This window comes from Mandrillus leucophaeus, unplaced genomic scaffold (genome assembly GCF_000951045.1).
Source record: "Mandrillus leucophaeus isolate KB7577 unplaced genomic scaffold, Mleu.le_1.0 Scaffold296, whole genome shotgun sequence".
NCBI classification, from domain to species: domain Eukaryota; kingdom Metazoa; phylum Chordata; class Mammalia; order Primates; family Cercopithecidae; genus Mandrillus; species Mandrillus leucophaeus.
In genome coordinates this window covers 804,293-825,114 of record NW_012103098.1, presented here as the reverse complement: position 1 = coordinate 825,114, position 20,822 = coordinate 804,293, and the positions used below count along the sequence as shown (strand labels likewise).

General features: G+C 43.2%; 1 protein-coding gene across 1 annotated transcript in view; it reads left to right on the top strand.

The window, feature by feature from the left end:
* Window positions 1–549: 549 nt before the first annotated feature.
* Window positions 550–20,822, top strand: part of CACNA2D3 (calcium channel, voltage-dependent, alpha 2/delta subunit 3) — an 801,189-nt gene continuing 780,916 nt past the window's right edge. Inside the window, exon 1 of the mRNA XM_011986171.1 lies at window positions 550–941. The gene's annotated coding sequence lies outside the window, so the exon portion shown is untranslated. The remainder of the gene's footprint in view (window positions 942–20,822) is intronic.

Here is a 20,822-nt window from a genome sequence, read left to right as displayed (position 1 = left end):
TTGATTCATTTTGAGCCACTTTGTTTTCTTCTACATTTCGCCTCACCTACCTCAAGGCTGGAGCAGGTTTGCTAGCTCTGTGTGCTTCATTCCAACTGCCTGCAGCCAATGAGAGAAGCTTTCCATTCTTCCTGGACCTTCTGGGCTTGGGAAAGCTGTGGGGCCATCTATGGCTGTTTAGGCCACCTGTTCCACATGCATGTCTTTAGCATCAAATGTGCTGGTTGTGGGAGGACCATGAGACCTTACTGGCTTCCTACCCTGCTTGGAGAACAGAAGGTGCAGGTGATCCCTGTTTTCAGGTTCGTTAAACCTATCATGGGGTTCTCCTGTTGCCCTCCCAGGGATGGGTGATGAGGATGCAGGGCTCCTTCCCACAGATGCTTGTCTCAGACACAGCTGGGTCTGGCTCCTTGGCTTCCCCCAAGAACTCTTCCTGAGCCGTGTGCTTATGACATTGCTTCACTTTTGTGATATTGCTTCATTTTTGCAACATTGCTTCACTTCTGTCATATTTTATTCATCAGAAAGAAGGCGCCAGGTCTAACCCACACTCCTGAAAAGGGGATTGCACAGAGGCACAAAGACCTCTGGTGTTTCCAGTCTGGGTAGACTGTCTCTCACCACTGGGGCACTGGTGGGCACCTGTGAGCTGATGAGTGGGACCAAATGGCTCTGGCCACCTTGGACCCCATTCTTCCCAGGCTTTGTCTCTCCCCGAGCCCTGCGCTTGACATTAGAAGCCATGCCTTGGACCCCCTTGTTCTGAGTCCTGTCATGGGCCGTGAGGACAGGTTGTCACTGTTCCTGGTGAGCGGATTGTCACTCGGCTCCAGCTGCACGTCCAGCTCTTCCCCTGTTTTGCTCATGGTAAACGCATCACTGGAGAAGGGAAGGCGGATTTATGCAGTTCCACGTGCCCGGTGCAAGGATATTGTTTGGTGAGGAAACTTGTTGGGAAATGTGTGAAGGCCCTGAATTTGTTCTTTCCTCTCCTCCAGCTGTGCTTACTGGCTGGAGAGAAGGGTTTGGATTCGTCTCCTTACTCTTGGCTGCTGGGCCCTTCTTCCTTTGTCGGCTGTTCAGAAGTGGGAAAATATATATTTTTTTCTCCCTCTCCTTCGCTTTCTCTTTGTCTCTGTCTGTCTGTCTCTCATGCACACACCCTCCATCCTCTGATCCCATTCTAGCTTCTCTGCTTTATTTCCCACTGATTGCTTTAATGCACCAATCACAGATAAACTAAATCATTTTCTGTTCCTTGCATTCTGGCTCTTGGGTGGTCCTAGTTAACCAGCTTTCATAGGGCGACATTTCGCCTTTGGTGTGATTCACATTAAAGGGGAGACTTGGACACTGTCTGAAGTGCAGGCAGTTTACTCTGGCAGCACTCTCACAACACGGACAGCAGGAACAGGCTGGTGGCCAAACCCAAGGGCCAGATGACCACCCGACTGGGAGGGTCTCCATCTGGTGACCGTTCTCGGAGTTTGAGGGATTCTTCCTCCTTTCTTACACCTGTACTCAGTCCAGGTCAGTTCCCAGGTATTTCTTTCATGGTGGGGCTTTAAGCTACTCTGGTAAGGGTGAGCGTTGTTTTAAGGTTTCTGAAAGTTGCATCTGTGCTAGATGGCCTTATTTCTAGGGCAACTAGGATTTTGGGGTCCAGTTGTCATAGAGACCCAGTAATCCCTGGGGGAGGGCTGGAAATCCCAGGTCAGGTTGCGTCATACTTCTAAGTGTGTAGGTCCTGTGAGATGTTTGAGTGGGTGTATGACTGTCATTAATCTTATAGCCATGGTATCTCTCATAGTATACTATAGTGTCTTTGTGTTAGTCTACTGGAAATGACCTTCTCTTATGACTCTAACATTTACCCCATTCTTTAAAAAAAAGTCTGCTATAAAGCAATATTTACAAACAGAAAATCTGCAAAATATACAAATGTATATTTATCCATTTGTAGAATGATTTCTATGCATATAGATATGTATAAGGAATACGGAAATGTATAAAGTAGAAAGCAAAACCCCATAACTTTATTACCTGGCTGTAATCATTCTGATTCATTCTCATAGCTTATTTTTCTTTCTTTCATTTTCTTTTCTTTCTTGCAACTCTCTGATATGATGAGAGATCCTTGAGACCCACTTCAAGTGCAAGTCTCCTCAGACACCTTTTAATATAATTATTCCTAGCCAAAAGAGATGGTGTCTTTCTCAGTACCCCTAGAATGTTAGTGCTCCTGCTCATCACTGTGCATTTGGGGTCACTGTATTAGTTATCTATTGTATTGCAAATTACCCCCAAAATTATCTGTTGTTGTATTGCAAAAGTTACTCTTGCAAAATAGTGGCTTAAAACAGCAGCCATTTACTATCACACAGTTTCTCTGGGTCAGGAGTCTGTATCCAGCTTTACTAGGTCCTCTGTCCAGGATCTCTGACAGGCTACACTCAAGGTGTCAGCAGACTGCAGTCTCACCTGAAGGCTTGGCTAGGAGGGGAACTGCATGCAGGCTCATGCATGGGCTGAGGGCTTCCAGGCCTTGCTGGCTCCCTCAGACCTTTGCCACATGGGCCTCTCTGTTGAGCAACTCGCTGCATGGCAGCTGGCTTCCAGCAGAGTGACCAGGGGAGACAGCAAGAGAACCTTTTTGTAATCTGATCTTGGAGGTGACATTGCTTCACTTCTGTCGTATTTTATTCATTCGGAAGAAGTCAGCAGGTCTAACCCACACTCATGGGAAGGGGGTTGCACAAAGGCATAAAGACCAGGAGGCAGGGATCACCGGGGTCCATCCAAGAAGTTGCCTGCCACAGACAATCCTGCTTATGAGCCTGCAGTGGACTGCATGCCATCTTGGGCAGAGCCCTGCCTTGTCTTTACATGTCTAATGAGATCGTGTATCTTGTGCCTGATGGGCACTCAGAAACCCACTTTGCTGTTCCCTCTTTTGTCTCCCATAGCATGCACCCTCCTCTTGGCAGCCTCTACCCCCGCCCACCTCTGTGCCTTTGCTGGATAAGTCATCTCACGCCTTCAGGTCTCAGGGTGTGCACCCCTCCCCTAGGCAGGGAGTACTTCTTGACCTCTTTTATGCCATCAACCACTTTGACAGTCTAAAACTTAGATTTCTTTCTAAGAAAAAAAATTCAAGTTCAAAAAAAATTCAAAAAAAATTTAAAAGGCATAGAATTATAAGGAAACTCGATTATAATGAAATACAATTATCAAAATATAAAAAACCCAGATTTGTGATATAATAATATACGTGCTTCTTTAGTAATACCTTAAATAGCAAGATGTGCAGCAGTCTTAATTTCAAAATAGTGATGAGGATGAATGCTGTTTTGAGATACTGACAGGCACTAAAAAGTGATAGGAAAGTATCTGATTTCTTTTATTTTGAGATGAAGTCTCACTCTGTCACCCAGGCTGGAGTACAGTGGCATGATCTTGGCTCACTGCAACCTCCGCCTCCCGGGTTCAAGCAGTTCTCCTGCCTCAGCCTCCCAAGTAGCTGGGATTATAGGTGCCTGGCTAATTTTTATGTTTTTAGTAGAGATGAGGTTTCACCATGTTGGCCAGACTGGTCTTGAAATCCTGACCTCAGATGATCTGCCTGCCTCGGCCTCCTGAAGTGCTGGGACTATAGGTGTGAGCCTCTGCGCCCAACTGGAAAGTATCTGATTTCTACTGGGGGTAAAGTTGCAGGTTCTTTTAGTACTAATTTTATTTAAAGTTGCAGGTTCTTTTAATACTGATTTTATTTGTTTTTAAAAACTCAAAATTCAAGGAAATACTACAATTCAGTGAAAGGTTATTAAAAATCAAGGTTGGATTCTTTCTCTGACATCCTGAACCCCTGATTGAATGCCCCTCCCTGCAGGGATGGGTTGGCTGCCCACTGTACCCCGAGCCCTCTACTCTTCCCAAATGAATGTGCCCTGGGCCCTCTCCCACCGTCCCCTTGTTGAGGAGTGAACCGTCAGCAGGGTTCACACTGGAAAGATGAAGATGGGATGAGAGAGAAGAAATAGCAGTTTGATAAGAAAATGAGGAAAGAGGCCAGATGCAGTGGCTCATGCCTGTAATCCCAGCCCTTTGAGAGGCTGAGACAGGCAGATCAGTGGAGACCAGGAGTTCAACACCAGCCTGGCCACCATGGCGAAACCCTGTCTCTACTAAAAAAACCCACAAAAACTAGCTGGGCGTCGTGGCACATGCCTGTAATCTCAGCTACTTGGGAGACTCAGGCAGGAGAATCGCTTGAACTTGGGAGGTGGGGGTCACAGTGAGCCAAGATCATACCACTGCACTGCAGCCTGGGCGAGAGAGCAAGACTCCATCTCCAAAAAAAAAAAAGAAAAAAAAAAGAAAGAAAATGAAGAAAGAGAGAGCCATTAGAGAGAGTCCATGCTGATTGTACAAGAGAAGTTTGGTATTTTGAGGCAGAAAAAGGAGGAATTGGGGAGGGGATGAGAGGAAGAAGCAGAGTGGCAGGGCTGGTGTGGGAGAGAGGATGGTAAAGAAGTTTTCCTGTGTGTGTTTCTTCCGGTTTAAGGTAAAGATCCAAATTGTTTATTTTCTGGCTACCCAACTGTTGTCTAAACCCATCTCTAGTCTAGAGCTACACCCTGAGGCAGCTTTCCTTGATCTAATTGCCCACCGATGACCAATGACGGATGACTGATGACTGTACACTGTGGTTGTTTATGTAGATGGGGGTTGATGAGCTATGGCCCACCGCAGGCATGCTGCTCCTTGTTGTACATCTCCAGTTTTCAAATTCAGGGCCTATCCTCCTTCAGATGTTGTATTACTGGGCCCTGGTCCATGGCATGGAGGTGGCACATAATGACACAGACCCAGTGTACCATCCTATCCTTCAGGCCTGGGCCAGAGAGGCCCCCACACGCTGTCCTGCAGGACTGGGCTGCTGCCATTCGCATGAACGTCTGCCCTTTCCTCCCTTTTTAAAATCCTCCCAGTGCCTATGTCCTGAATGATATTGCCTAGGTTTTCTTCTAGGGTTTTTGTGGTTTTAGGTCTTATGTTTAAGTCTTTAATCCATATTGAGTTAATTTTTGTATATGGTATAAGGAAGGGGTCCAGTTTCAATTTTCTGCATATGGCTAACCAGTTTTCCCAATACCATTTATTAAATAGGGAATCCTTTCCCGGTTGCTTGTTTTTGTCAGGTTTATAAAAGATTAGCCGGTTGTAGATGTGTGGTGTTATTTCTGAGGCCTCTATTCTCTTCCATTGGTCTATATATCTGTTTTGGTACCAGTACCATGCTGTTTTGGTTTCTGTAGCCTTGTAGGATAGTTTGAAGTCAGGAAGTGTGATGCCTCCAGCTTTGTTCTTTTTGCTTAGGATTGCCTTGGCTCTACGGGCCTTTTTTGGTTCCATATAAAATTTAAAGTAGTTTTTTTCTAATTCTGTGAAGAAAGTCAATGGTAACTTGATGGGGATAGCATTGAATGTATAAATTACTTTGAGAAGTGTGGCCATTTTCATGATATTGATTCTTCCTATCCATGAGCATGGAATGTTTTTCCATTTGTTTGTGTCCCTTCTTATTTTCTTGAGCAGTGGTTTGTAGTTCTTCTTGAAGAGGTCCTTCACATCCCTTGTGAGTTGTATTCCTAGGTATTTTATTCTCTTTGTAGCAATTGTGAATGGGAGTTCACTCATGATTTGACTATTATTGGTGTATAGGAATGCTTAAAACACCAAAAGCAATGGCAACAAAAGCCAAAATTGACAAAGGATCTAATTAAACTAAAGGAGCTGTTGCACAGCAAAAGAAACTGTCATCAGAGTGAACAGGCAACATACAGAATGGGAGAAAAATTTTGCATTCTATCCATCTGACAAAGGGTAATATCTAGAATCTACAAGGAAGTTAAACAAATTTACAAGAAAAAAAAACCCATCAAGTGGACAAAGGATATGAACAGACATTTCTCAAAAGAAGACATTTATGCGGCTAACAAACATATGAAAAAAAGCTCATCATCACTGTTCATTAGAGAAATGCACGTCAAAACCACAATGAGATACCATCTCACACCAGTTAGAATGGTGATCATTAAAAAGTGAGGAAACAACAGGTGCTGGAGAGGATGTGGAGAAATAGGAATGCTTTTACACAGCTGGTGGGACTGTAAACTAGTTCAACCATTGTGGAAGACAGCGTGGTGATTCCTCAAGGATCTAGAACCAGAAATACCATTTGACCCAGCCATCCCATTACTGGGTATATACCCAAAGGATTATAAATCATTCTGCTATAAAGACATGTGCACACGTATGTTTATTGTGGCATTATTTACAATAGCAAAGACTTGGAACCAACCCAAATGTTCATCAGTGATAGACTGGATAAAGAAAATGTGGCACATATATACCATGGAATACTATGCAGCCATAAAAAAGGATGAGTTCATGTCCTTTGCAGGGACATGGATGAAGCTGGAAACCACCATTCTCAGCAAACTAACGCAGGAACTAAAAACCAAACACCGCATGTTCTTACTCATAAGTGAGAGTTGGACAATGAGAACACATGGACATAGGGAGGGAAACATCACACACCGGGGCCTGTCGGGGGGTAAGGGGCAAGGGGAGGGAAAGCATTAGGAGAAATACCTAATGTAGATGATGGGTTGATGGGTGCAGCAAACCACCATGGCACGTGTATACCTATGTAACAAACCTGCATGTTCTGCACATGTATTCCAGAACTTAAAGTGTATACACACACACATACACACACACACACACATATGTACATACACCACACACACAAAAATGCCAGTATTGATAGCCCAGCTACAGAGCTGACAAGAATCAAATTAGCATTCTTTAATGTACACGGATCCTGCGACGATACCTAATTCACTGCTATAAATGGACTTGTTTCCTCGATTCCCCAAAGCTTTGCTGCGCCTTTGTGAGGCTCCAGCGATGGAGAGATTGGCTGTGTCACTTTGATGACTCATTTAATTCCCAGTTGCATGAGTGGAATACACAAGTCCAAGCAGGGGTGAGGTGCGGATTCTGACTAACGGATGGAAAGAATCGAAACATTGCGAGTGAATTCAGTGACACCTTTCTGCCACTCATGGCTGCAGGCAGGTGGGCAGCAGTGACCTTCACTGTGTGTGTGGGAGTGAGGACCAAATGGGATGGCCCCACTAGAATGGATGCCCAAGGAGAGCTGAGTAATTTCCCTAGGGACTGAGGATTTATTAACTACTGGAATCCTGGCAAGCTCCCTGTCTGTCTGTCTCTGGTACTATGCTCTTCCCAGAGATGACCTTGGTTACGCTGAGACTGCACTTAGCTTGCACTTTGAAAATGGAGCTTTCACTGAAATGCCTTGTCTGCCTGTGGCACAGGAAGGTTGGATTTTCAAGAACTTTCCATCTCTGTCTCCCTGTCTGTTACTGGAGAGCAGTATATAGTGCCAGCAGCCCTGGACCTACAGGCATGAGTGTCTGAGCAGAGCTCTGGGTTAGTCCTGATAATTGAAACCAGTTTGAGTTCTAGCATCTTGTGCACAGAGCTCTCTCTGTCCTCAAAACGAGAATGGAGGGCCTTGTCTTGAGGGTTCGGGCTTTGAGTAGCTGCCTCAACCCCATGTGGTTGGTAGACTGTGATCGGTATAGGACATGAGGTGTTGGTTTCATTGTTGGTTTTGGTGTAGCCTGCATCATTTTTACATGAAGTAAAGGTTCCCTAAACTGCATTTTATACCCTGAGTTTTCAGCGGTAGAGGCAAGCCTAGGCTGGTTCCACCTGTGGAGAATTCCAGCAATGATTTCTTTGATACAACTAGGCATAAGTGAAACCAACAAGGATGACTTGTTCATTCATTTAATACGTATTTATTAAGCACCTATGAGTCTTAGACCCAAGCTCTTTGCTGGTGGGGAGTAGGCAGAAACCCAAAAAAGTTCCTGTGTTCATTAAAGTTCTAATATAGTGTAGAGGGGACAGAAGTATGAGGGGCTAAACACTGTACTAAAAGAGGGAGAGTAAAGGAGTGTAGTCAGGGCAGGCCTCAGGGAGGAGGTGACACAAAAGCCTAGACTTGATTCTCCGCCACGGTTTGGAGCATGCCTGCCACGCAGCCTCGTATAGTTTCCCCCTCGAGTTTAGCAATAACTACCCTCCCAGACCCTGTTCTCTCTTGTGCACTTTGATCTCTTGCCTTTGAGCCTTTGCATTGCTGTTCCCTCAGCATCGTTCATTCCCTCTTGCCATCACCTTTCTTAGCTAACAATTCCTCCTCTTTTTTGGGTCTCAGTTTAGGCATCCCTTCCTCTGGGAAATGCCTTTAATGCTCAAGTCTAGGATGGAGCCCACTCCTGGAAACTGCCCACACACTCTATACTTCCCTTGCTGTGCTGTTGAGCACACTACTTTCTTGCTTTCTTCTTTTATGAGGCTGTGAACTCCCAGAGACTGAGGACTGTGGCTATTTTGTTCATTCCTCTGTCTCCAGCATCCACCCTAGAGGCTGGCACACTGGTTTGTGTTTATTGAATGGTTTCATGTGCAAATCAGTGCTGGCCGAGGCCCTGGCTCCTAAACAACCTGGAGTGGGGAGGAGGAGGGTAGCGCCATAGGGAAGTGTGGGAAGTGGACAGTGTCCACAGGTGATTCACTCATCTCCATTAGGCATAAGGCGATGTTGAGCAAAACAGTATCAGGAAAAGGGCTCCTGCCCTCCCTTGCCACTTGGAAGCCATGATTTATGACACAGGAAGTCATCACTCTATTTTTATGTAGATTCTTGCTCATTTTATGACTCACTGTCTCTTCTACTGTGTATCCACATTGCCAAAAAACACAAGGCTACCTGCCTGTGTCAGAGCAGGTGGGAGCTGGGCATAGAGGCCTGGTAAATCCTCCTGGTGGCATAGCGGATCATGAGGGGAGGAGGTGATGGGCTCTGAGGGGTGCAGGCAGACTCCAGAGCACACTCAAACATGGCAGCTCTGTAATGAGGTGATCCTTCATTCCTTAAACCGCTGAGCGAGAACTATGCGAACAGATGTGTGCCCACCATGGTCACGTGGAACACCTCAGAGAGCCACAGAACGGCCAGTTGGTGCGGTTATGTTTTATTGATGTCTTCCTGCCTCTGCACATTCTTGCTGCGAATAAATAAATTATATTTTATTGTATAGAATTAAAGCTGAAAATGATACAGCATAAACTCTGTATTCATGCAGAATATTAGGAGGTGAGCTGGATCTGAATCAGTGGCATTTCCTAGCAGTTACGAATGGATGTTCAGTCTCTGTGGGTTTGATGTGACCAGTTGACAGGAGGTTCTACTGCATTGTACTGACAGGAGTTAACACTGCTCAGCAAATAGCACAGAGTGGAGGCTTCCTTATGTGTGTTAAAGCAAACTGTTCATTGCTCCCTCTCTCCCAACGTTTATAATATTAAAAAGGGAGTTTATTGCTTAAGTGGTCTCAGCAAATCAAAGCATGACCAACCAGAGCAGTGATGACCACAGAGTATATACTGACATAGAAGGCTTTTCATCACATAATTTGTAAAAGGCACTTCTTCATAAAATGGTAAACATATGACAGAATTCCAATTTATTAAAATATATGTTCAACGTTGAGAAAAAATATTAAGCTGGGGGTTTTGCGGGGTAGGTGAGAATGGAGAGTTGGTGGAATTGTCACTGAATTTTCTATTTCAAATATCTGTAACGTTTTTCAATGAATATTTATTAAGTTAGATGCTTTGGAATTGAATAAATATAAGCTTATGATGCCACTTTATAAGACTAAGTTGACATGCTAACAGGCCCTTGGATAGTAGCCATTAGCTAAACAACAAACCATTAGATGTGAAGAAAGATGTGTCAAGGTAGGGACACCAGAGTACTATGTGGATCATTCTGGCTCTCCAGCACCCTCAGGAGTGGTTACACGTGCTTGTGGAGTTGAGGAATGGAAACTTAGAAGTCTTCATGTTGCTATCATGTACATTTCTAGACATCTAGCCTGATCTAGGAAAAGAAGAGACTGTACTGAGTGATGTTACTGTCCTTGTGATTCTGAAGTCACCAGTCTATGTGCTGGGCTCTGGGTATGCAATGAGCTTCATGAATTTACAGTGTGGTAAGACGACATTAAAGCAGATAAATATATTAAGTGTTTTACAAGTTGTGATAAGTATTATGAGAAAGAGCACAGGTTTCAATGTGAGAGAATAAAATATGTCACTTTCTCTAGGAATTAGCCCTCTAAGAAGAACATAAACTTTTAGTTTTGGCTTTTTTTTTTTTTTTTTTGGTCATCAAATACAGTCATTATTATTTGAATCGCAAACCCTATCATAGTAGTTAGCATTGTTTGTGCTTGTGAATAGTAAAAGTCTGTTATCAATAGGAAGAAATACATGAGAAATAGGTCTTTATTCTTGAAGGTACATTTCGTTTTTGATGAAGCAGTCTCGTGCTTTACATGATCCTAAAAGAATTTTTACTTTAAAAACAAGAAAGAGAGATTGATTTGAGTTTTGAGCTAGCAGGACTTTGAAATGTGATTATAATTATAGGCTACAAATTGCAGAATTTTAGTGAGAAGTAATGTTGTCCAAAGAGAATTGATAGGGAAGGTGGTGTCAGTGAAGCAGAAAAGATGCCAGTCCTATTGTACCAAGTTCTACTTTCTGATCCTGGCAGGGACACCAGCTGTGGACTGCTCTGGGGTAAAATCCCTCCCCTCTCTAGGGTCAGAACTCTTTTTCTAAATGGGAAGAGAGAGACTTTAAGGGTCCTCCCTCCATGGGTATCTCATGATGCTGTGAAATGTTTTTGGTCACAGAATATAATGTGAAGTTGCATTTCTGTGCTCTTTTATCAAAATATTAAACATCAGAACAAGATATTTAATGGGCAAATGTTTTGCGCTTAGATACATAACAGTAAAAGCAGATAAAATTCTTCAGGAAGTATTAACAACAAGAGGAGGAAATTGCTTTAGAGGCTTACTCTGTGTTTCTGGCTTTCATTGTAGAGTGATATTCTGGGGATGTGATGTAATCGGTGAGGTCAGAAAGCAAGTGCAATGTGTGTGTATGTGTGTAATTGCACAAGTTGGGATATATCACTGGTGAATCACATTCCCTTTGTCCACTCGAAACCTGATAATGACAGTGTTGTTCATGGCCTTCTGACACCAAAGGTGTTTCTCTGTGTAGACAGAGGAAGAGGCTGCTGATTTTTTAAAAACTACTACTCTGTCCCAGCACTTTGGAAGGCCGAGGAAGGTGAATCACTTGAGGTCAGGAGTTCGAGACCATCCTGGTCAACATGGTGAAACCCCATCTCTACTAAAAATACAAAAATTAGCCGAGTGTGTAGCACGTGCCTGTAGTCCCAGTTACTCAGGAGGCTGAGACACGAGAATTGTTTGAACCCGGGAGGAGGTTGCATTGAGCCGAGAATACACCACTGCACTCCAGCCTGGGTGACACAGTGAGTCTCCATCTCAAAAAACAAAAACCAAAAAATAAAAACAAAACAAAACTACTACTCTGATGTATGTACTTACATATTAAAACATTTTTCCCTCTTAAATGGTTAAAATATTTAAAATGGTACAATTAAGTTTTGTACTGATGTTAATCTTTTAGTTTTGTAGCTTAGTTTTAATTGTATATTTGTTATATTGTTAGTTTTGTATTTGTTACATTGACAAATACACCACAGTAACATACAATGTTAACTTTAGGAGAAGTTGGGTGAAGGGTATATGGGAACTCTATTCCCTTTGCAGCTTTTCTGTCAATCTGGAATTATTTCAAAATATATCTACTGAAGGAAAAATTTTATTAAAATGTCTTAATTTTAAGGATGATATCTAATGTACTCTGAGCAGTAAACATCTCTGTCTTGATGAACAGTGTGAGAATAAATGGTAAAAAATGAATTTTGTTGAAAGAGAGCTCCTTCGGTACCAGTACTTCTTAATAACAATAGTCATCAGATTACCTGCTGCAATAATTTTCTTAAAATTGGGATCAGAGTAGGATATTCATTGCAGCATTGTTTACAAGAATAAAAGATATTCTAAAATAAGGGATTGGCTAAATAAATGACACCCCTTCAGTGTCCTGGAATGCTGTAAAGCAATAACAATGATGGTGTCCAATATATTTGACATCAATAGTGCTTTCGATATGTGGAAACGTATGTCATAAAGGAGTATATAAATATGTAGCTACATACACAGGATGGATGGAAAACATCGTGGCAGGTTGCATACCAAAATACAAATTATTGCTTGTAACTAGCTTGTGGGTTATGAGTGATCCTTATTTATGTTTTGCTTATGTCGGTTTCCTACTTTACCTATCATGAACAGGTATTACTTATTTAATAAAGAAAAAAATAAAAATTAGCATCCCCACCATCACCACACACATTTAAAAAGTAGTTACAGAAATCATTAATATCCTTTTTCTCAGATAGGCAATTAAAATGGTATGTCCATATGTAAATATTGTCTAAATTTTTTCCCTTAAAAGTAACCCTTAAGGTTAGTTTTTCTTGAAATGCATCATCTTTTTACCTGCTCCTTTGATTTTCATTCATATTGCTGAAAGTGCAAATCACAGTTCTTCAGAACCTGTTGTCATTTTTGCTGTTGATGTTTTGTGGTACTGAGTTATCTGAGTCTGTAATCTTTTAAAAGAAAAGGTAAATGTTGATTACTATGGATTAGGAAAAAGTGTGCCTCTTTCCAGCAACACAGAACAGAGCCTGGCGGGAGCAGTTGGTTTTCTGAAACTTTTATTCATAATGTATGCTATCTATTTGATAAGGTTTAGTGATAGGCTTCTGACGTTGCCTAGAACCCAAACTGTGATCTTGGAGCAGGGGATGTCTGGTGGAGATAGTTACTCTGGGAATGAGAATGCTGAACAGATTCAAAGTGAAGTCTAGGGAAGGAACATTTACATTGATTCGCTCATTCATTCATTTATTCAACTACTGAGTAAATTTCTGTTAGGTGCTGGACACTGTGCTAAACATTGTGAAATGTAACACTTACAATCCACTAAGGGAGCTAGCATGCAGATATTCAATGGTAAGTAATTATTGACCAAAAAAATAAAGTTTAAAAACAGCATTAGTTTGATGGAAAGTCCAGAAACAAACCCTCACAAATCCAGTCAATTGATTTCCAGCAAGTGTGCCAAGACCTTTCGGTGGGGGAAAGAAAAATCTTTGCGACAAATGGTGTAGGGACAAATGCATAGCCACAGGCGAAAGAATGAAGTTGGACCCCTACCTCATACCATACACAGAAATGAGTCAGAAAACTTAAATGTTAGACCAAAGGCCTAAATTTAAGGGCTAAAACTATAAAGCTCTTAGAAGAAAACATAGATGTCATATTTTATGACCTTGGATTTGGCAATGGATTCTTAGATATGATGGCAAAAGTATGAGGAATGAAATAAAAAATACATTGGACTTTATCAAAATTAAATTTTTTTGTGCTTTCAAGAACACTATCAAGAAAATGAAAGGTAACCTAGAGAAAGGGAGAAAATCTTTTAAAATTATGTCTGATAAAAGACTTGTTTCTAGAATATACAAAAAACTCTTACAGCTCAATGATAAAAAGACAACACAATTTAAACATGAACAAAGGTTCTAAATAAACATATATCTTCAAAGAAGATATACAATTGGCCAATAAGTGCATGAAAAAGTTCCTGAAATAATTTGCCTCAGGGACAGGTAAATTAAAGCCACAATGAGATAATAACACTTCACATCCGCTAGGATGACTGTAACCAAAAAGTCAGATACTAAGTGTTGGCAAGGATGTGGAGGAATCAGAACCCTCGTATGTTGTTGGTGTGAATGTAAAATGGTACAGCTGCTGTGGGAAACAGTTCAGTACTTCTACAAAAAGTTAAATATAGAGTTACCATCTGACCCAGCAATTTCATTCCTAGGTATGCACCCCAAAAGAACAGAAAGAGGAGACTCAAATAGAGACTGGCACAACAATGTTCCTAGCACGATTATTCACAATAGCCAAAGGTGGAAACAGCCCAAATGTCCAGCCACAGACAAGGGAAGAAACAAAATGTGATATATGTGTACAATGGAATTTTCAACCTTAAAAAGGAATGAATTTTTGATATATGCTACAACATGGATAAGCCTTGAAAACATAATGCAAAGTGAAATAAATCAGACACAAAAGGACAAACATTGTGTGATTCTACTTATATGAAGTACCTGGAATAGGCAAATTCATAGAGACAGAAAGTAGAATAGAGGTTACCAGGAACTGAGTGGAGGGGAGGATGGGGTATTATTTTTTTTACTTTATTTTTTATTTCAGTAGGTTTTTGGGGAGCAGGTGATGGTTGGTTACATGAATAATTTCATTTCTTTTCTTTTCTTTTCTTTTTTTTTTTTTTGAGACGGAGCCTCGCTGTGTCTCCCAGACTGGAGTGCAGTGGCGTGATCTCGGCTCACTGCAAGCTCCACCTCCCGGGTTCACGCCATTCTCCTGCCTCAGCCTCCCGTGTAGCTGGGGCTACAGGTGCCTGCCACCACAGCTGGCTAATTTTTTGTATTTTTAGTAGAGACAGGGTTTCACTGTGTTAGCCAGGATGGTCTCGATCTCCTGACCTCGTGATCTGCCCACCTCGGCCTCCCAAAGTGCTGGGATTACAGGCGTGAGCCACCACGCCCAGCCGAATAATTTCTTTAGTGGTAATTTCTGAGAATTTGATGCACCCATCACCTGAACAGTATACACTGTACCCGATGTGTAGTCTTTTATCCCTCACCTACCTTACACCCTTTCCCCGGAGTCCCCATAGTCCATTATATCATTCTTACGCCTTTGTGTCCTCATCACTTAGCTCCCATTTATGAGTGAGAACATACCAAGTTTGGTTTTCTATTCCTGAGTTACTTCACTTAGAATAATGGTCTCCAGTTCCATCCAGGTTGCTGCGAATGCCGTTACTTCATTCCTTTTCATGGCTGAGTAGTAGTCCATTATATATATCACATCCATGCAGTGGAATACTATTCAGTAATAAAAAGGAACAAGCTAGAGGCATACACAACACCACAGATGAATCGTGAATGCATCATACCAAGTGAAAGAAGCCAGACTCAAAGGGCCACGTTTATTTTTATTTATGTGACATTCTGGAAGAGGCAGAGCTGTTAGGACAGAGAAAAGATCTGTGGTTGCCAGAGGTTGGGGTTGGGGAATGATTGATTGCAAAGGGGCTCCTTGAGGGAATTTTCTGGAGTGATGAAATGGTTCTGCATCTTGATTGTGGTGGTGGTTACACAACTCTGCATTTATCAAAACACATAAAATTGCACACCCCAAAGACTGCATGCCTAAAACATTTAAATGCATGCTTAGGGGTAGAGGAAGGCCCCCAGAAAGGAGGGGGAGAAGGAGAAATTTTTATTTTAGAAATTAGATGTTTTGAAAACTTGTTTGCATTATGATAAAGCTGATCCCGTAATTTGGAAGCAGTATGAAATGGCAGAATAAAGAAACTGGGTTTTTGTACTTTCTAACAAGGGAAACCCTGATATTCGCCAGTGCTTTGGGAAATGATGAGTAAGAAAAACCAAGTAACAGCTGCCCCACAGTGACCATCTCTGCCACCCTGGGCTGTCGTTTTAGACACTGTCTTTTCGGGGGCCCATTTGCACCTAGTCTTGTCCAAGGATCAAGGAAAGTATTTCTGCCGCTTTCCAAAGAAGCCTCGCGTAACAAATGGGTATGCAACAAGGCATTTTGAGGGAACAGGTTCAGTTTAGGCCCGCTGGTGACGAGAAGATGTCTGTGCTGTCCCCATGAGCTGTCCTCCTGCCCACCAGCTCTCTGCTTGTCCTCTCCTTCGAGTGGTTGCTCATTCTTCCCTTTCATTTGCTGCTGGAGCCACTGTGGGAGGAAAAAGAATAGACAAGGAAAAATGCCAGGAGAAACCTTGCCTTTGTGCATGAAGCTGGTGGTGTGGGGAGTGCGGGGACTTGTTCCCATGCTTTGCATGAAGTCTGTGATCAAATCTAAAAACAACACACATGTGAGGTTCCAGGCTTTGGTCATTTTATAGATTTTCTGTCACCCTAGCATTCTCTCCCTCACCTCACCTTGATGGGCATTTCCCGTGCAGGGTGGTGCTCGTTTAGGGAAAAAACAAATAAATCCACGCAGTAGATAGAGCTGGAGATTACCTGGACTCCTGCTGTGGAGCATGGTGATCATTGGCTCTTGCCAAGTGGCTGGTGGCCTTTGTGGCTTCTCTTGCTTTAGAGAAGTCAGGGGTTTGAAATGTGGGGAGAGACTGCATGTGGCTTTGTCTCCTACTTTGAGTGAAGCTACACCAGATCATTGCCTTGCTTCCACCTCTTTTTTCCTGTTTGTCTACCTATTTATTCTCCTCCACCTATTCACTCAGCAAGTCTTTTGAAGAAATAAATCCATTTTGTACCAGTCAAAGGCTGCATGGATAATGAAGAGGAATGAGGAACAGAATGAGACACATCTTCAGTAGAGACACACAGAGAAGAGGTAATTAGAAAACCCTGGAAGTGTGGCGAGAGCTATGCTGAGAAGAGTTGGGGATGCCAAAGGTGCATGGAGGTGGTGAGGTGCGGTCTTCGAGGCTGCAGGTTCAAAAGGGTAGACCTGACTTGTAGGAGACAGGTAGGAGATGAGGGACTGTGGAGCATGGAGAGCTCTCCAGATGCCATGAACTCTGTGGGGCCTCTGTAAACCAAAGGTATCTGAAACAGGTCTCAGTCAATTTAGAAAGTTTATTTTGCCAAGGTTAAGGACGTGCCCATGACACAGCCTCAGAAGGTCCTGACGATGTGTGCTCAAGGTAGTCGGGGGCACAGCTTGGTTTTATACATTTTAGGGAGACATGAAAGATCAGTCAAATATATGTAAGATGTACCTTGGTTCATTCTGGAAAGGCGGGACAATTCGAAGTGGGGAGGAGGCTTCCAGGTCATAGGTAGGTAAGAGACAAACGGTTGCATTCTTTTGAGTTTCTGATTAGCCTTTCACTGAATGCACAATTTACAGGAATAGTCACTTGTGTTTTAGGTAGTCTAGCTTAGTGGAATAGTAAGGCAAAGGAAGCAATCAGATATGCATTTGCCTCATGGGAGCAGAGGGATGACTTTGAGTTGTGCCTGTCCTTTGTCCACAAAGAATTTCCTTGTGAGAAAACTGTGAGGGATCTGTAGCTTTCTATAAATTTTTGTAGTTATCTTATTTCGGAATAGAATGGGAGACAGGTGTGCCCAATGCAGCTCGCAGCTTCACTTTTCCCTTTGGCTTAGTGATTCCGGGGTCCTAAGATTTATTTTCCTTTCATACCTCCCTTCCCAAGTTCAACGAATGACTGGGCTTTGACAAAAGGGGAGGGAGTCCAGGGTGCCTGGAGCATGAGGAGAGGTTGGCAGGGTTCAGTTGGAGGATGTCCCTCGGGCTGTGTCCGCCTTTGGCCAGCCTTGGAAGGGGATGAACTTTTGGGTGCACGCCCCAGTGGCTTTATGGAGTGAAAACTGGACATGGCAAGGCTGGAATGACATTTGGAAGACGCCTGGGCACTGGGGTAAGAGATAGATGTGAATTGAACTTGGCAGTCGGAATGGTCAGAGGTCAGTAGATTTCAGTGAAATCCAGTGGGAGCACCAACCAGGCCTTTTCCAGAGGATGATTTTTGCTTTCTTCCTCTCCCTTCTCCTCCTTTTCTCTCTCCCAGCCACCCTGATGTGTTGGTTATGTAGGAAGGTACAATTGGACTTGTTGCTTTCTCATTTCTCACCCTTGGCTCCCATCACATAGACCTCGGTCTGTTGGAGAGGTAAACTTACTAACCTAAGATGAATGAGTTTGGCCACAAGGAGTTCTGCATTTCCCAGGATAACATTTGTCTTTATTTTAAATCGTCAAAACAGCATTTAAGCGAGAACAGGGATCCGTGCTCGCTTTTATTCACTGTGTTTTCCAATTGCTCACATTATCCTCTAATAACGGGATGTGTACACGATATGATATAGAGGCCACTGGGCTGCAGAGTAGTCATTAGCTTTCCCTCAAAAATAAAAAGAGAGGCTGCCATTTGAATAATGATCCCTGGCTGTTTTCTTTGTACACGGGCCATTTCCTTAATTAGGTTTCAAGCTTCATCTCTCTTGTTTTTAGCTAAAAAGCCAACTGAGAGAAGGAGACAAATTGTATTGTGGGAAAAAAGAGAGAAATGTGTTCATGCGAAGTAAGGGGCAAATGAATAAAACGGGAGATTAGTGGACACCCTGATGTTCAAGCTGAGTTTGGCAGAGCTGGGCTTGTGTCTGGTTCAGCTCAGCATCTTTGGAGGTCAGGGGGACCTTTCTGTATACCTCAGGGAATACCTCCTCCACTTCCTACCTAGCGCTTTCCATCCAGGTCTCAGAATTTGTCTCTAGGGTCACCTTTCCCTTCACTTTACCTTGAAATGACCTTGGCAGCACATCTTTTAAACATGCACTCTTAGGAGTCAGACAGCCTGGATTTAAATCTTTCCCTTCTGCAAGCCAGCTCTGTGACCTTGGGCAAAGCCTGCCATTCCCTGTAGCCCCAGGTTGTCCTTTGGTGAAATGGAGCTGATAATAGTAGCTACTTCACAGGGTTGTTGTGGGACTAAACTACTTCATTTTTAAGGGACGGGCTTGGGACAGTTCATGGGTTAGGGTGAATGCTCACTTAAGCTTAGGGCTGCTGTAGCTGCTGTGGCTGTTATCCTTCTTATTATGATTAGCCCCTGAAGGAGAGTCCTGGTGGGGAGTGTAGGACAGATGCAGGATTGTTACTTCATAACCCAACCCGCAGTTAGGAAAAGCAAGTCAGCATGCAGGGGCCATAAATTACAGAGAACATTGACAACCTCGTTTATATTTCCCCAGAATGCCATGTTTTCTCACCTGTTTCTAACTTCTGAGCTCCGTGAGATCCTGGAGATGGTTCCTATTTTGAGTCTGCTGAATATAGTGGCAAATAGCTTTGAATTTAGACTGAGACCTTGGTTCATAACCTGTTCCACCTTCTCAAATCAGAGTGCTTTGTGTTTTAATGTTGGTTCCCCCCCCACCAAAAAAAAAAAAAAAGGCTGAAGAAATGGTAACACCACTAAACAGCTTTCCTGACCTCCCTAGGCAGGAATTCTTCTTCCTCACTCTCTCAGTGAGTGTCCCCTTACCCCCATTTCCAGCTGCCTGGTGCATGGGGGATATGGAGATGAGACCCACAAGTCTTTCCTTTTAAACTCAAATTGTGGTCCATGGACCACTAGCATTAGTATCACACAGAAGTTGTTAGAAATGCCAAATCCCCAACACCACCCCAGATCTGGATCAGAATCCAAATTTTAACAAAGCCCCTCAGGAGATTCATATGCATATTAAAACATGCCAAACTCTAGGATATCTCACTCCCATTGGGAAGATGAACCAGTGTAAGCCAAAGAGTATATACCAGTGAGGTAGACCAAAGTGTCGCCTCAGGCAGTGACCCTTGATCTGGGTATTGATGGATGAGTGGGAGTTGACTAGGAAGAGGGGAGAGTGAGGGCAAATAGAAAGATGGACTTCTACACGATAGAGTTGGAGGTACAAAGCCAGTGGTGGCAAAATAATGTGACCTGCTTTTACTTTTCTCAGCTTAGTATTTATGGCTTCCAGGATCCTTTCCAGCACTCACACAGGACATGTGCCGCATTATGAGAAATAATTTTGAACAATGCAGAAGTGCTTTGTTTCCAAAATTCTTATATGTGAACTGCAGATTCATAAAACTGACAGACAGTAGTTATTAGTACTTTGCAATGAGTTTGCTCAACTTTCAGATTAATTCCTCAGGATTAAGAAGGAAAGAGTAGGCCAGGTGCAGTGGCTCATGCCTATAATCCCAGCATTTTGGGAGGCTGAGGTGGGTGGATCATTTGAGCCCAGAAGTTCAAGACCAGCCTGGGTAACTTGGCAAAACCTTGTCTCTACAAAAAAAGTACAAAAATTAGCCAGGCGTGGTGGTGCATGCCTGTAGTTCCAGCTACAGCTACCCAGGAGGCTGAGGTGGGGGGATCACCCAAGCCCAGGAAGGTTGAGGCTGCAGTGAGCCATGATCATGCCACTACACTCTGGCCTAGAAGGAAAGTGGAGGCCAGGTGCAGTGGTTCAAACCCGCTACTCAGGAGACTAGGTGGGAGGATTGCTTGAATCCAGAAGGTCGAGGCTGCAGTGAGCTGATTGCACCACTGCACTCTAGCCTGAGCGACAGAGCAAGACTGTTTCTTTAAAAATAGGGAAAAAAAAGAGGAAAGAGTATGGATGGCCTTTGAAATCTTCCATCTGAGTCTGGATCCACAGTCTGCCATTTGCAAGAAGAAACGTGGGCCAGTTCGTCACCTCTGCAATCTCTAAGTTTTCATTTGTGAGATGTACCTTTTGATACCTCACTGGCTTGTTGTGAGAACTTGCTTGGTTTGTAGTGGGAGTCATGAAATTCATGCATCTTGAACTTCAGATGTGTGGTTCCAGTATTTTTAAAAAACCAGTGCTTTGTAGCCTAATTGAAACATAGCAGAGGCAGGGAGGAGGGTACAGGGCCCCACACCATGCTCCTGGTCCAGGACTGTGTACCGTGGCACTACAGGGCCCCACACCACACTCCTGGTCCAGGACTGTGTACTGTGGCACTGGGACTCCTCAGAGAGTG